The sequence below is a fragment of the Palaemon carinicauda genome, chromosome 2 (genome assembly GCF_036898095.1).
Source record: "Palaemon carinicauda isolate YSFRI2023 chromosome 2, ASM3689809v2, whole genome shotgun sequence".
Taxonomy (NCBI): domain Eukaryota; kingdom Metazoa; phylum Arthropoda; class Malacostraca; order Decapoda; family Palaemonidae; genus Palaemon; species Palaemon carinicauda.
In genome coordinates, this window is record NC_090726.1 from 427,202 (window position 1) to 441,597 (window position 14,396).

The window sequence follows — 14,396 nt, forward strand, 5'->3', positions numbered from 1 at the left end:
GGTCATTATTATGGACCACGCTAAGGCTCAAGCCCTACTTTCATCCTCGATAAAAGAGAGGGGCTTCTCTAATTCGAAGGTAGCTGCATTGAGCAAGAAGCTCCCTTCTTTTGTGTCCTCTCCTGATAGAGCCTTCCCCTTTTTACAGAAAGGGTTTGCGGCTGTCCTAAAGGCAGTCGAGGCCGGCAAGCCTTGCCCCTCCCTGGAGGAGTGTAAACCCTTGTCGCTGGCTCTGCCTATGGACCACAAAGACTGGAAGGATGTCCATCTGACATTCTCAGTGGGAAAGTTGGAGGCTGATATTGCCGGACGGCAATTCGGCGAGGACCTCCCCAAGCTGTCCGAATCTCTTTTACAAAGAGAGTTCGAGACAAAAGAAAGACTGGCTGCCTCAATGTCTCATCAGACTACTCTTGAGACGATGGCAAGTGACCCTAAGGTCCATGAAATGTTCATGGTAGTGGCTAAGTCTCACCTAGCCACAGTGACGAAGGACCTTTATGGCTTCGTCAAAGCAAGGAGAGCTTGCAGGGAGTTCGTGTTCACCGGGGCTTCGGTGAGACACGAGCCAAGGAAGTTAATCTCCTCCAACATTTGGGGAAAAGACCTTTTCCCTACCGATGTGGTCAAAGAGGTTGTTGATAAGGCCGCCGTGGAGAATAGAAACCTTCTCCAGAAGTGGGGCCTGGCTATCAAAAGAAAATCTTCCCCGGATGAGGGTCCTCAACCAAAGAGGAAGAATATGAGGACTAGGCTACCGTCTCGGCCAGCCAAGCCTTATAGACAGCAACAGCAACTGCAATTGCCTTTGCCTCCAGTGCCCCAGATGGTGGCTCAAACCCCGACTACTTTTCAGTGGGTACCCCAGGCTGTGCCAGGTCAGTCAACCACATTCACCCCAACGTTCGAAGGACAGTCTTCTTCCTTTCGTGCAAAACCTAGAGGAGCAGCCAGAGGCTCGTCTAGGCGCCCCTCAAGGGGAAGGGGATTCAGAGATGGTCGTGGTCAGGGAGGCAAGACCTCAGGACGGCAGTCCAAGTGAAACGATACCGGTAGGAGGGAGACTGATGAAATTTTGGGATCGCTGGACCTTCGATCCCTGGGCCCAAAGCCTACTCAAGAATGGACTGGGTTGGAGCTGGTACAGCACTCCACCCCCGTGCCTTCGGTTTTTCCAACACTCCACCCCCGTTTTGGAGGAGTACGTTCAAGAACTGTTGGAGAAAAAGGTGATCCGAAAGGTGAAGTCCATCAAATTCCAAGGGAGGCTGTTTTGTGTTCCCAAGAAAGACTCGGAAAAGCTCAGAGTCATTCTGGACTTGTCGCCACTCAACAAGTTCATAGTGAATTGCAAATTCAAGATGCTAACACTGCAACACATAAGGACCTTACTGCCCAAGAGGGCGTACTCAGTCTCTATAGACTTGTCAGACGCCTATTGGCACATTCCAATCAGCCGTCGACTCTCCCCCTACCTAGGGTTCAGGCTACAACGGAGACTGTACGCCTTCAGAGCCATGCCATTCGGGCTAAACATAGCCCCAAGGATTTTCACGAAGCTTGCGAGCGCAGCTCTCAAACAATTACGCCTAAAGGGAATTCAGGTAGTAGCCTACCTGGACGACTGGCTGGTGTGGGCAGCATCCGAGACCGAATGCTTGCAAGCTTCCAGTCAGGTGATCCAGTTCCTAGAGTACCTAGGCTTCAAGATCAACAGAAAAAAGTCTCGACTTTCTCCATCCCAAAAGTTCCAGTGGCTGGGAATCCACTGGGACCTTTTGTCACACAGTTTCTCCATCCCGACGAAGAAAAGGAAGGAGTTAGCGGGCTCTGTCATGAGACTTCTAGATTCCGAAAGGATATCAAGACGCGAACAGGAGAGGGTACTAGGCTCTCTCCAGTTTGCTTCAGTGACAGACCCAGTGCTAAGAGCACAGCTAAAGGATGCAACCGGAGTTTGGAGAAGGTATGCATCAAACGCGCGAAGAGACCTGAGAAGACCAGTGCCGCCTCGGCTACGTACTCTTCTCAGACCTTGGTCCCAAGCCAGACATCTAAAGAAGTCGGTTCTTCTTCAGCCACCTCCCCCGTCGATGACGATTCACTCAGACGCCTCGAAGGAGGGATGGGGAGGTCACTCTCATCGGAAAAAAGTCCAGGGGACTTGGTCCAAGCTATTCAGGACCTTTCATATAAACTTTCTAGAAGCTATGGCAGTGCTCCTTACCTTAAAGAAAGTCTCCCCGCGTCACTCGATCCACATAAGATTGGTGACGGACAGCGAGGTGGTTGTGAGATGCTTGAATCGACAAGGGTCGAGGTCACCACCTCTCAACCAAGTGATGTTAGCCATTTTCCGATTGGCGGAAAAGAAGAAGTGGTACCTGTCGGCAGTTCACCTTCAAGGAGTCCGCAATGTGACAGCGGACGCTCTATCCAGGTTCACACCGATAGAGTCGGAATGGTCCTTAGACGCAGGATCATTTTCCTTCATTCTGAATCAAGTCCCAGAACTGCAAATAGACCTCTTTGCGACGAAAGACAACAAGAAGTTGCCCCTGTACGTGTCCCCGTACGAGGACCCCTTAGCGGAAGCAGTGGACGCAATGTCCCTCGACTGGAACAGATGGTCCAGGATTTATCTGTTCCCTCCTCACAACCTTCTGTTGAGGGTCCTCAACAAACTGAGATCCTTCAAGGGGGTAGCGGCAATAGTGGCCCACAAGTGGCCGAACAGTATGTGGTTCCCCTTGGCGTTGGAACTACAGATGAAGTTCGTGCCGCTACCACATCCAGTTTTGACCCAGCGAGTCCAGAAGTCGACTGTCTGCGCTTCATTACAGAAAACCCGGACCCTGCAGCTCATGATTTTCTCGCCCTTGCGGTGAGAAAGCGTTTCGGGATTTCGAAAGCCAGCATAGACTTCCTAGAGGAATATAAGTGCAAATCGACTAGAAGGCAATATGAGTCATCTTGGAGAAAATGGGTGGCCTTTGTAAAGGCAAAGAATCCGCAGGAGATCTCAACAGACTTCTGCTTATCTTTCTTCATCCACCTCCATGGCCAAGGGTTGGCAGCTAACACGATTTCAGTGTGTAAATCTGCTTTGATGAGACCCATTTTATTTGCCTTCCAGATCGACCTAGGTAACGAGATCTTTAATAAAGTTCCGAAAGCCTGTGCTAGGCTCAGACCTTCAGCACCTCCAAAGCCCATCTCATGGTCTTTAGACAAAGTTCTTCATTTCGCCTCCCTGTTGAGCAATGAAGAATGTGCGTTAAAGGATTTGACGCAAAAAGTTATTTTCCTATTTGCACTCGCTTCCGGGGCCAGGGTTAATGAGATCGTAGCCCTCTCGAGAGAGGCAGGTCGTGTTCAGTTCCCGGATGGGGGGGAGCTGAACCTGTTTCCGGATCCTACGTTTCTTGCCAAGAATGAGTTGCCCTCTGAAAGAAGATGCATCTCTATGTCCAGTAGAATGCCTAAAGGTCTATCTTCGTAGAACTTCAGACTTCAAGGGTGGTCAACTATTCAGGGGAGAAACATCAGGCTCAAATTTATCTCTGAATCAACTCAGAGCGAAAATCACATATTTTATTCGCAGAGCGGATCCTGACAGTACACCCGCAGGTCACGATCCGAGGAAAGTTGCCTCATCCCTAAATTTCTTTAATTGTATGGATTTTGAACATCTCCGTTCATACACGGGCTGGAAGTCTTCCAGGGTGTTCTTTCGCCACTATGCGAAGCAAGTAGAGGAACTTAAGAGATCTGTGGTAGCAGTGGGTCGTGTAGTTAACCCTACTGTTTAACTCTGCGAGGAACAGTGGTCTTAATTGGGACGATTGAGTCCAGGGTGAGTGTGTAGGTACATACTGTACTACAAACTAAATGAGGGCACCAAGTGCCCATATAGACTGTTCCTTCTTTCAAAGGTGAACCTAGCATAAGTTCAGACATGTGTGCCAAGCGTTTCTAACGCTAATGTGATTGATTTGTAATACAGACTTTTATGACTTGATACCTTGGTATCTTATTAAAGTGGTGTTCAATGGTTTTTCTTTCAGATAAACAAGTTCTGTTTACTATCATACTAATGCTTAAAGTTTTGGGTTACCCTCTTTTATATAAATATATATATTTGTTGTTAACCTGTCTGTTTATTATCTGTCAATAAACTTGTTCTTGAGAACCTTGCGTCTCTTTCACCTGTGTCAATTTATTGGTATAATTGAGCATTTCAATTCTATGTATCTTATCTGGGATAATTCTGATAGAATTGTTCTGTTATGCAAGCTATGTTGCATTGGTTTATGTAGTCCCCTAATGGGAGGACTCCGTCCCATAAAGGGACGAGGGCGGTTTTATTAGTTTCTTCCTATGCGGATATAAACCTTTGTCCAATACAAGTATTGTGCGGATTACTGGTCAATATATTGACGCAGTGGTTCTATACAAACTATGCTTTACTTAATATAGGGCGAGACCACTATATTAGCTTGCCTGGTATTCATACATAGATATATGTACTCTTCGAGACTTTCCAGAGTCTAGTAGGACTCTTCCCTGTAGGGGGCAGGAAGCTCTAACATAGTTTATAGTTAGTTGAAAAGATGTATAACGGTAACATCTTAGGTCTCTAGGTCTAGTCGACCGGGAATGAATTACCTCCGGGGAGTACGGCACGTTCTGAGAATCCACAGATACAGTAATGCTCTGGTACACTTCCATCAGGACGACATGGCTTGAGCCCAAAAAACGGATTTTGAGCGAAGCGAAAAATCTATTTTTGGGTGAGATGGCCATGTCGTCCTGATGGACCCGCCCTTGCCTTTCTAAGAAAGGGCTGTAGGACCCCTCCCTACATACAGTATCTGTAGCACCTCGTGTACGCTACAAGGAATACAGATGGCGCCAGGATTGGCGCCAGGCACGCATACGAATCGGGGGATAGGGAAGCCTTGGGAGCGGCTCCCCTTTTTCTTTCCCGAATTCGTATCTCGTCAATCACCTCCTACGAGACGAAATCTCTGTTCAGGTCGTAGATTGCCATGTGACGTGTCTAGAATACGTCCTCTGATATGTCGCGATATCCCTTTCACGAGGGATACTCGCTCCAGGAGTTAGAATTCTGGTACCTTAAGGTAAATTCTCTGGGAATATCGCCGTAGTTGTAATATACCCTAGGAAGCTACCCTATAGGAACTTCCATCAGGACGACATGGCCATCTCACCCAAAAATAGATTTTTCGCTTCGCTCAAAATCCGTATATATATATATATATATATATATATATATATATATATATATATATATATATATATATATATATATATATATATGTATATATATACATGCATATATATATATATATGTATACATATGTGTGTGTATGTGTGCGTTTGTGTATTTGTGTATATAGTGTGCATCAATTGTTATGTTTTCTTTTAGTATTTTCCATCATCTCTATTACTAATATTCAAGAATGATATGAATGTCTACCTTACCGCTAATTCATAAATAGCATCATTTGCTCATTATTGATAACAAATAGTTGAAAACTCGAAGCCAGGTTTCAAATCTATTCTAAATTATTAATAACAGAAATGTTCCTTTCAAGGCTTTGAATTTGAATCAAAATGAAGATTATATATGGTGCAGTGAATAGTTTCCTAATTAACAGTTTTAAGGATAATATAAAGAATGGAGAGGGAAAAAAATATGCAGGACTTTTTTGTGCAGTATTGAAGTAACCCTTTTGAAACGCATCCAAAAAAGATCCGATGAATTCCAGTCATGTATTTTAGTTCTGTGATACGAGAGTAAACACCAAAAGCTCTTGGACTTGCATTGAGAGAGACAAACCAGGTGTTTCAAGTCTTTTCACGTTCAAATTGCTGTGCTTTAAATATCTCAACTGAAGGGAATAACCTTCACATTTCCGTTACATAATAGTCCACTATTTTCAATACGAGTGTGTTACCTCACAACGAACTTTCAACACTGATTTGAAAAATAAAAATGTCACATGATTAAAAGTATACTAATTCCTAAAACATCCTACATCTCATTAGTTGGTCGCTCTCTTAATTACTTTGAAAATAAAACATTTAATTTGAATTCGAATTGAATTTCTTTTTTTCAATTCTGAATAAAAATAAATGAAGGTTCAGGTCACAATTAAAAGCCAACATTTAGTACTAATCAGGTTCATTAAAAGGAGGAAAAACTTTCCGGGAATTTTAATCATTGCTTGTCTTATGTAATACATCACAAACAGAGACTCAACATTGAAGTTTCGAAAAGATTTTCATTGAAGTAAAAATAAAATATTTTAGTTTTATTTGCATGTAAGTCTGTGTATTTTCTGTTTACTGGGTCAAAGAGAAAGATAATATTAATATAGGTTTTTACAGTATCAGTCATAGATTTAGATCTTTTTTTTTCTATCGATAATTGATTTGTTCAGTGAAATGTATTTTTTAAAATTCCAAATATATGTTAAAGAAACCGATTAATACACCGAGTATCAGAAATAATACTAAATTATTAGAACTAATGCTAGATTTACCCAACTATTCTTTATAGAAATTCAAATGGACGAAGGTTTTTCATGGTATATATGGTAATTGGTTTGAAAAAGATTGCCTTATATAATTAACTTTCTTAGTATTTCTAAAATGAAATCTGGCAATTCTGGCTTTAAAAGTATGCAAAACCTTTCTGATCATTTCAATATAAATAAAAAGTCAGTTTAGGACCGAAAGTTAGTGAGAGAAGTTTCTCTCGGGTCTTGTTTGGTTGTTGAGCACTGTTTTATTTCTGGGCACCCGAGGTAAGTAAATATTCCCTTGTATTGTGTAAACAACTACAAATTTACCCAAGTGTGACATGTTCTCAGAGATTTTTCTTCTTTTGAAGTAAGCTTTGTATCAATATACATACACACACACACACACACACACACACACTCTAAAAAATTAAGGGTATAAAAGGGGTAGAAAAAGGGTATTTCTAGTGGTTAAAATAGCATACCCTATCGGGGTATATAAGAACTATAATATACCCTTTACAATATACCCATATCAAGGGTATAACATATACTTGAGATACCCTTCCTTAGGAGTATATCGCAGGTAAAAAATACCCCTTTACAGGGTATTCAATACGATATAAATACCCGTGTATATTAATTATAATTATATAATTAATATCCATTCCACCATTAGGTGTAGTTATAGCTTACAGTATATAAAATCATAAGGTCAATGATTTTAAAAGTTTGGTTTATCAATTTATTATTTCCATTACACTTGAAAATCAAAAGTATATATATATATATATATATATATATATATATTATATATATATATATATATATATATATAATTTTGAAGTAAGTTTATATTGTTGCCAAAAGTCACTTGATTAAACATTCTCAGTTATAATATATACTGAGGCTAGAGGACTGCAATTTAGTATATTTAATGATTGGAGGCTGTATAATGAGCATACCAGTTTGCAGCCCTCTAGCCTCAGTAGTTTTCAAGATCTGAGGGCGGACAGGAAAAGGGCGGACGGACAGACAAATTGCCATCTCAGTAGTTTTCATTTACAAAAAACAAAGTCAGTATAATACCTGTATACATATTATCATCAATTTAAATTCATAACATAAGGAAAAGCAACCACATATAGACTCATTATAATGCCTTGCCAATTTTTTTGCCCATGTACAAACAGAAGAGGGTAATTTGCAGTTATGTTGAAATATATAAGATTCTAAGAATAACAAAGTTTTTTCAATTGGTTTTGGACGTTCCAATGAAAATGAAAAATATGACTGAAAGATGCTTTCAAAAGTATTAGTAAACCTGGAGTTTTGCCTTGAAAAAAAAAAAAAAAAAAAAAAAAACAGCCGCCATTGATGTGAAGCTGATATTCTCCTCTTCGAAAGGTGAGGACTGGGAGCTGGACATTTTATATCCTGGAAAGTATCAGAAACTGTGTAAACTGACCAGAGTTATATATACATTGGGAAAAGATAATTTTAGCAAGATATTTTAATGCATTAATACTATTTAAGTGAATGCATTGATTGACGCCTTTTAACAGGGAAGCGTGCAGGGATATAAGTTAATACTGTGTAAGGTAATCACTAGTTTTTGTTGCTTTTCTGGTGTCTAGCAGAAATAATTTTTAGGGTGAAAGTATATTTCGACATGTTATATACAAAAAATGACAACATATATGTATAATGCCGTATAGCAACAATAATAATACTATGTATTCTAATAACAGTGGGTTACCTCTTGTGAATGAGCTAGGACATATTCCTCACTCTCTCTAAAGAGTGATGGCAGAAGCTGCAAAGCAAACAGAACGCAGAAAACTGTGAAAAGGAAATATTTGTTAGTGTGTGCCTATATATATATATATATATATATATATATATATATATATATATATATATATATATATATATATATATATATATATATAAATATATATATATATATATATATATATATATATATATATATATATATATATATATATATATATATATATAGAAAAGAAAAGGAAAAAATATCATGCATAAATCCTTAACTGTCTGCTACCGCAAGTCAAACTTTTTTAATTTGATAAAATTCTGGTGGAAAACAAATGTAAAATCAGTTTTTTTCTCTTTTCTGAAACCTCGAAATTATCGTACAAAAGCGTACGATACCTAAGATATGTATCGTACATCGTACTGGACCCAAAATAATCGTACATATACGATAATTATCGTATGAATGGCAACGCTGAATGCAAGGGGAGAGAGAGGACTCGTGTCTACTCTCAGGTGTCGTACCTAGTGACGTCACATTAATAACGGCTATCCGTGCGAAAGCTGCGCCTAGGTTGACCTGTAAGATTCTATTCCCCTCCCCATAATGTCGTATGTGCAATACATTCACCAAGAGCAATTTCTTATATATATATATATATATATATATATATATATATATATATATATATATATATATATATATATATATATATATATATATATTAATTGAATTATTATAACTAAAATAGTACTTATATTTCGTTACTAAAGTCTACTGACGAGTAGTATGTCAAAAGGCTTCGTCTCTGTTTTAACCATTTTTTCAGTGCAAACCACACCACACGTAGGTATATGCTATTTAGAATCATTGTAAAAACGAGATAAAATAATGTAAGTGTCATTCCAGAATAGTTGTGGTTCTTTCACCATAGTTATGACATGCAATAGAGACGTACATATACGCTTATTCGTATGGTAAACGGCGTTTTTCTTTCAAGTCAGTTAGCAGTATATATACATATTGGGGACTACCGATGCTTGCATAGATGGACAGTTAGTGTTCTTACCTTGGTCAGCAGTTACTAACAGTTGAAATGCAGTGTAGATATTATATTCCTGATAACGATAATTTGAAGTTACAGCTTACGGCAATTTATCTTCACTGCAGAGCACATCAGAGTCAACACACCACTGATATTTCACGCTAAATTCCCGGGTTCTCGAAGAGTCTCGAGACGGCAACAATACAAATTGCCAAGTACTGCATTTTGTAGTAGGAACTTGCTTCAAAACTATCCATAACTCCAAACAAATATGTTGTTAGTAACTTTTTTGGTGCATTACACTATCAGTGTAACAATATGAAGATTTAATACAGAAAAAATGTTCATTTCATGACATGATCCCACAAATTTATCAAGCCCATTTTGAGACAAAGTATAAAAGAGGGTATATTATTCACAAAAAATATCCTGCCTCCTGATGTAGAGGGGTATTTTAGAGCCTTGGGGTGTTTTACATGTATATATACCTCAGCTCCAGCGTTATACCCTTTCTATACCTTGAACTTTTTACAGTGTATATATATATATATATATATATATATATATATATATATATATATATATATATATATATATATAGATATATATATATATATATATATATATATATATATATATATATATATCTATATCTATATATATATATATATATATATATATATATATATATATATATATATATATATATATATATATATATATAAGGTCTGTTTATATTCTATAGTAACTTTTATACTTCATATATCTGAAAGATTTCAGATTTTAAAAATCTACAAACCGACAATAAATTAAATCTTTAGGATGATATTTGTTTCATACAAAAGTAAATAAACATTTTCATTATTATATAAAATATTGATATACAGCGAGACTATACATTATATACTTTGGACAGGACTCAATAGGGGGGAGATTTTATCACCAGCCGTAGTATACCTGATCACGAGGCACAAGCAAGAAGAATAAGCAATGGAGTACACTGCATATTGCAATCCGTGGAGTCCAATCTGAATTTGCTAAGTGGAATAGATTAACTATTCTTCTCCATAAATGTTCGTGTGTCCGTCCTATGCTAAATACTAAAGGGGCTGGACATTCAACAAATCAAAAGCAGTATTGAAGCTGCTTCTAAAATTACCAAATTAGAATTTGATCATCAACGTCTCTCTGCAAATCTCTCTGGAACGCTTAGTTCTTATGTTACTGATAATTTGATACAAACAAATAGAGAATGATTAATAAAAGGAAATCCAGCTCAAAATTAGAATAATAATTAATTGTGATACATTATGTTTATTTTATTCTGTTAGTCTATGAATGCTTGAATATATTACGGTATTGAATTAAAGATCCTAAACATATCAGAGCCTTCACTTGTGCGTGTCTCTATAAATATATATTTGTGTACATGTTTCTGTATGTTTTTCCACGCAGAAGAGAGAGAGAGAGAGAGAGAGAGAGAGAGAGAGAGAGAGAGAGAGAGAGAGAGAGAGAGAGAGAGAGAGAGAGAGAGAGCTTTAAACTACTGTAAATGAATAATCGAAGGAGAATGGAGAGAAAATTATAAAGAATAATGTAAAAAAACCTCTTTAACCAGCTTAAGTTACCGAGTAAGTAAAAAGAATTAATAAATGTGATATAAACACTCAACTATAATGCGCAATAGGGTTTATTAATCTTCTCTGATAAAGCGTTCTCGCCATCTATGGTAAAAGATAAGGGTAAGATTTTTTTATTTAATTCCCTCTCAATTCCCCTACTTCTTCCAATAAAAATTAGACAAATTAATCATTTGGAATATCATCTCGATAGAAGTTATGATCTTAACCCCATTATATTTCATTTTATAAATTACCGAGGAATATCAACTCTAAAAGCTTTCCTGTGAACAAAGTTGGATTTAAAACTCTCAAACATCAATGGCATTGTCGTTTAATTAGTTCATTATGCATGTTGCATAAGAGTTTTCTTAATTTTGGTCATCCTTTACATTCCGATCTTCCTTGATAGTTCCATCCTGTTCGTAATACTAGGGATGCAGTTAGTTCTAAGTCATGCCTTCTCCATCTTGAGGCTTAATACTACACAGTATTTTGGAGGTTTTATTCCAGTTGTGACCAAGTTGTGGAATGATCTTCCTAATCGGGTAGTTGAATCAGTAGAATTTCAAAAGTTTAAACTTGCAGCAAATGTTTTCATGTTGAACAGGCTGACATAAGTCTATGAATTATCTGTTTTAATGTTGCTAATGTTTTTTTTTATATATATATTTTTCTTACTTCTTATATCATTTATCTATTTCCTTGTTTTATTTCCTCACTGGGCTATTTTTTCCCGGTTGGATCCTTGGGCTTATAGTATCTTGCTTTCCTAACTATGGTTGTAGCTTGGCTAGTAATAATAATGATAATAATAATAGGTCAGATATGCATGCCAAAGCAAATTTAACAATGAAAAGAGCAAATAGTTATCAAGTTGCAATTCTTTTAAACTAATAATTGAATTCGTTAGACCATAAATCAGAGCATCAAATGATCAAATATCAATTTCCCTCCATTTTTGGTTAATTTTGGGAAACTGAAATCATGAAATACGCTAAATACTGATTAGTGAAAATTTCTCTCAAAAACTGGTGTCCTTTGAGAACAATAGGAAAAGGGGCATATATCAGAATGATTGAAACTTATTAGGCAAATAGTTATTATTATTATTATTATTATTATTATTATTATTATTATTATTATTATCATTATTACTATTATTATTATTATTATTATTATTATTATTACTAGCTTAGCGACAACCCTAGTAGGAAAAGCTTATACGATAACCCGAAAGGCTCCAACACTGAAAACAGCCCAGTGAGGAAAGGAAATAAGGAAACATATTAAATAGTTTGCCTGCGTGTACCCCGAAGCAAGAAAACTCTAACACAAAAGAGTGTAAGACTACGGTACAGAGGGTATGGCATTGTCCAAATACAATGGTTTGATTTTGGAGTGTCGTTCTCCTGGAAGAGCTGCTTATCATAGCCAAAGAGTCTCTTCTTCCCTTACCAAGTGGAAATAGCCACTGAGCAATTACAGTGCAGTAGTTATACCCTTAAGGGGAGAATAATTGTTCAATTATCTAAGTGTTATCACGTGTATGATGAAAGAAAATGCATAAAGGATAGGCCAGACTATTCGGTGTATGGGTAGGTAAAAGGAAAATTAACCGTAACCAGAGAGGGATACAATATGATACCATCTGACCATTGAAAAAACCCAATGACTCTAGTGGTAATATCTCAACGGGTGGCTGGTGCCTTTGGCAACCTTATATGAAATCATCAATTTTCAATCAACTCTTTCCTTATAACTTTATTTAGTTTCCATTAGCTTTTAAGAACTGTCTCCTTTGTCGAATACTGCACTTGAAATCAAACACTCTCCCATGGCTGCATATCAATGATCTCGAACATCTTGCACATCCCAAGTCGTGTTCACCTAATGCTAGTACGCAAAGGGGAAACTTGAGTCTAATGAGTATGTAACTATGCCTAATTTAATAATTAATGCAATTTACCGGCTAATCTGATAATCTTCCTCCGCACTTTGGCATGGCTCTACGTGCGACATTCTGGTTAGTTTCGATAAAAGGAAAAATTGTAATTTTACTGCATTTTTAATTATAAATCCTTGTACTTAGTCAAGAAATTATTATAATTAAAAACAGATTTTAATATTAATTAAATATTTTAGATCTTAAAAAGTTTTTCACATAAGAAAGGCCTTTATGATTCATAAATATTTCCTGCTGTAGCCATTTCAGAGTCGATGAACGTAAATTTTCTTTAATTACATGAAACTAAGATACAAAATCATATATGATGATAATGTAATCTACATTTGAAATCAATGAATACAATACCAACGTCTATATCTTTCTAAAGCAGTTAGTATAATGAATTTTCTAAGGTTATTCATATCCCCTAAATGTTAAAATATGATTTTCCAGCATATATTTCTTGAAGGATGTTTAAACAAGAGAACGTAAATATTGTTTTGCAATTATATAGAATCCTGCAGAGAGAGAGAGAGAGAGAGAGAGAGAGAGAGAGAGAGAGAGAGAAATGATATACTCGTTGGCGAATGATCCTTTGAACTTGAATGGAGGGAAACTCTGGAGGAAAACCACCGGGAAATCTTTTAGACGTTTGAATTACTTCCACATTGAAGAGAGAAAGAAATTACTCCGCTCGTAACTACAATAGACCTTTCTCATCTTCCCGGGTAAAAATCTCTCCCCTCCCCAAGGCGTACGGGAGGTCGGGCTTTGTCAGAAATATTTCTTTTCTAATTGCCTCGTCTATGGGAATTCAAATCTGATGAATTCAATAGAATATTCCTCTAGTTTTTAAATTATGAACTTGCATCGCAATTTTATTGCCGGACTCGCAATGTGTTTTAGAATATATTTCATGGGATTAGTGGGTGATATAATATTTTATTTTTGGATTAGTCAGTTAAATCCCGAGTATGATTTATTTTTTCCAGTATATTTGTTTTACCATGAAGAGAGTTCTATACGATATATTCATAGTGAATTGGGAATAAATAAATCAATTGCATCGATTTCTTCATTAGCATTGTTCTTGCAAACACACGCTGAAGATGCCCTGGCCCATTAAAAAGACCAAAAAACCAGATGCACTTAGAATGCTTATGGATCTCCATCTATGGATATGAATTTGCTATTCTTTTTCTATGATTCATAAACATATCCTTCTCTAGCCAATTTAGTCAATGAACATGAATGTTCCTTGATTTATGAAACCAAGATACATAATTGTATATGTAATAATAATGTAATCTAAGTTTGAAACCCGTGAATAAAATACTACCGTCTATATCTTTCTAAAGCAGTTGGTATTATGAAATTTCCAAGGTTATTCATATCCCCTAAATGTTAGAATATGATTTTTCCAGCATATATTTCTTGAAGGATGTTTAAA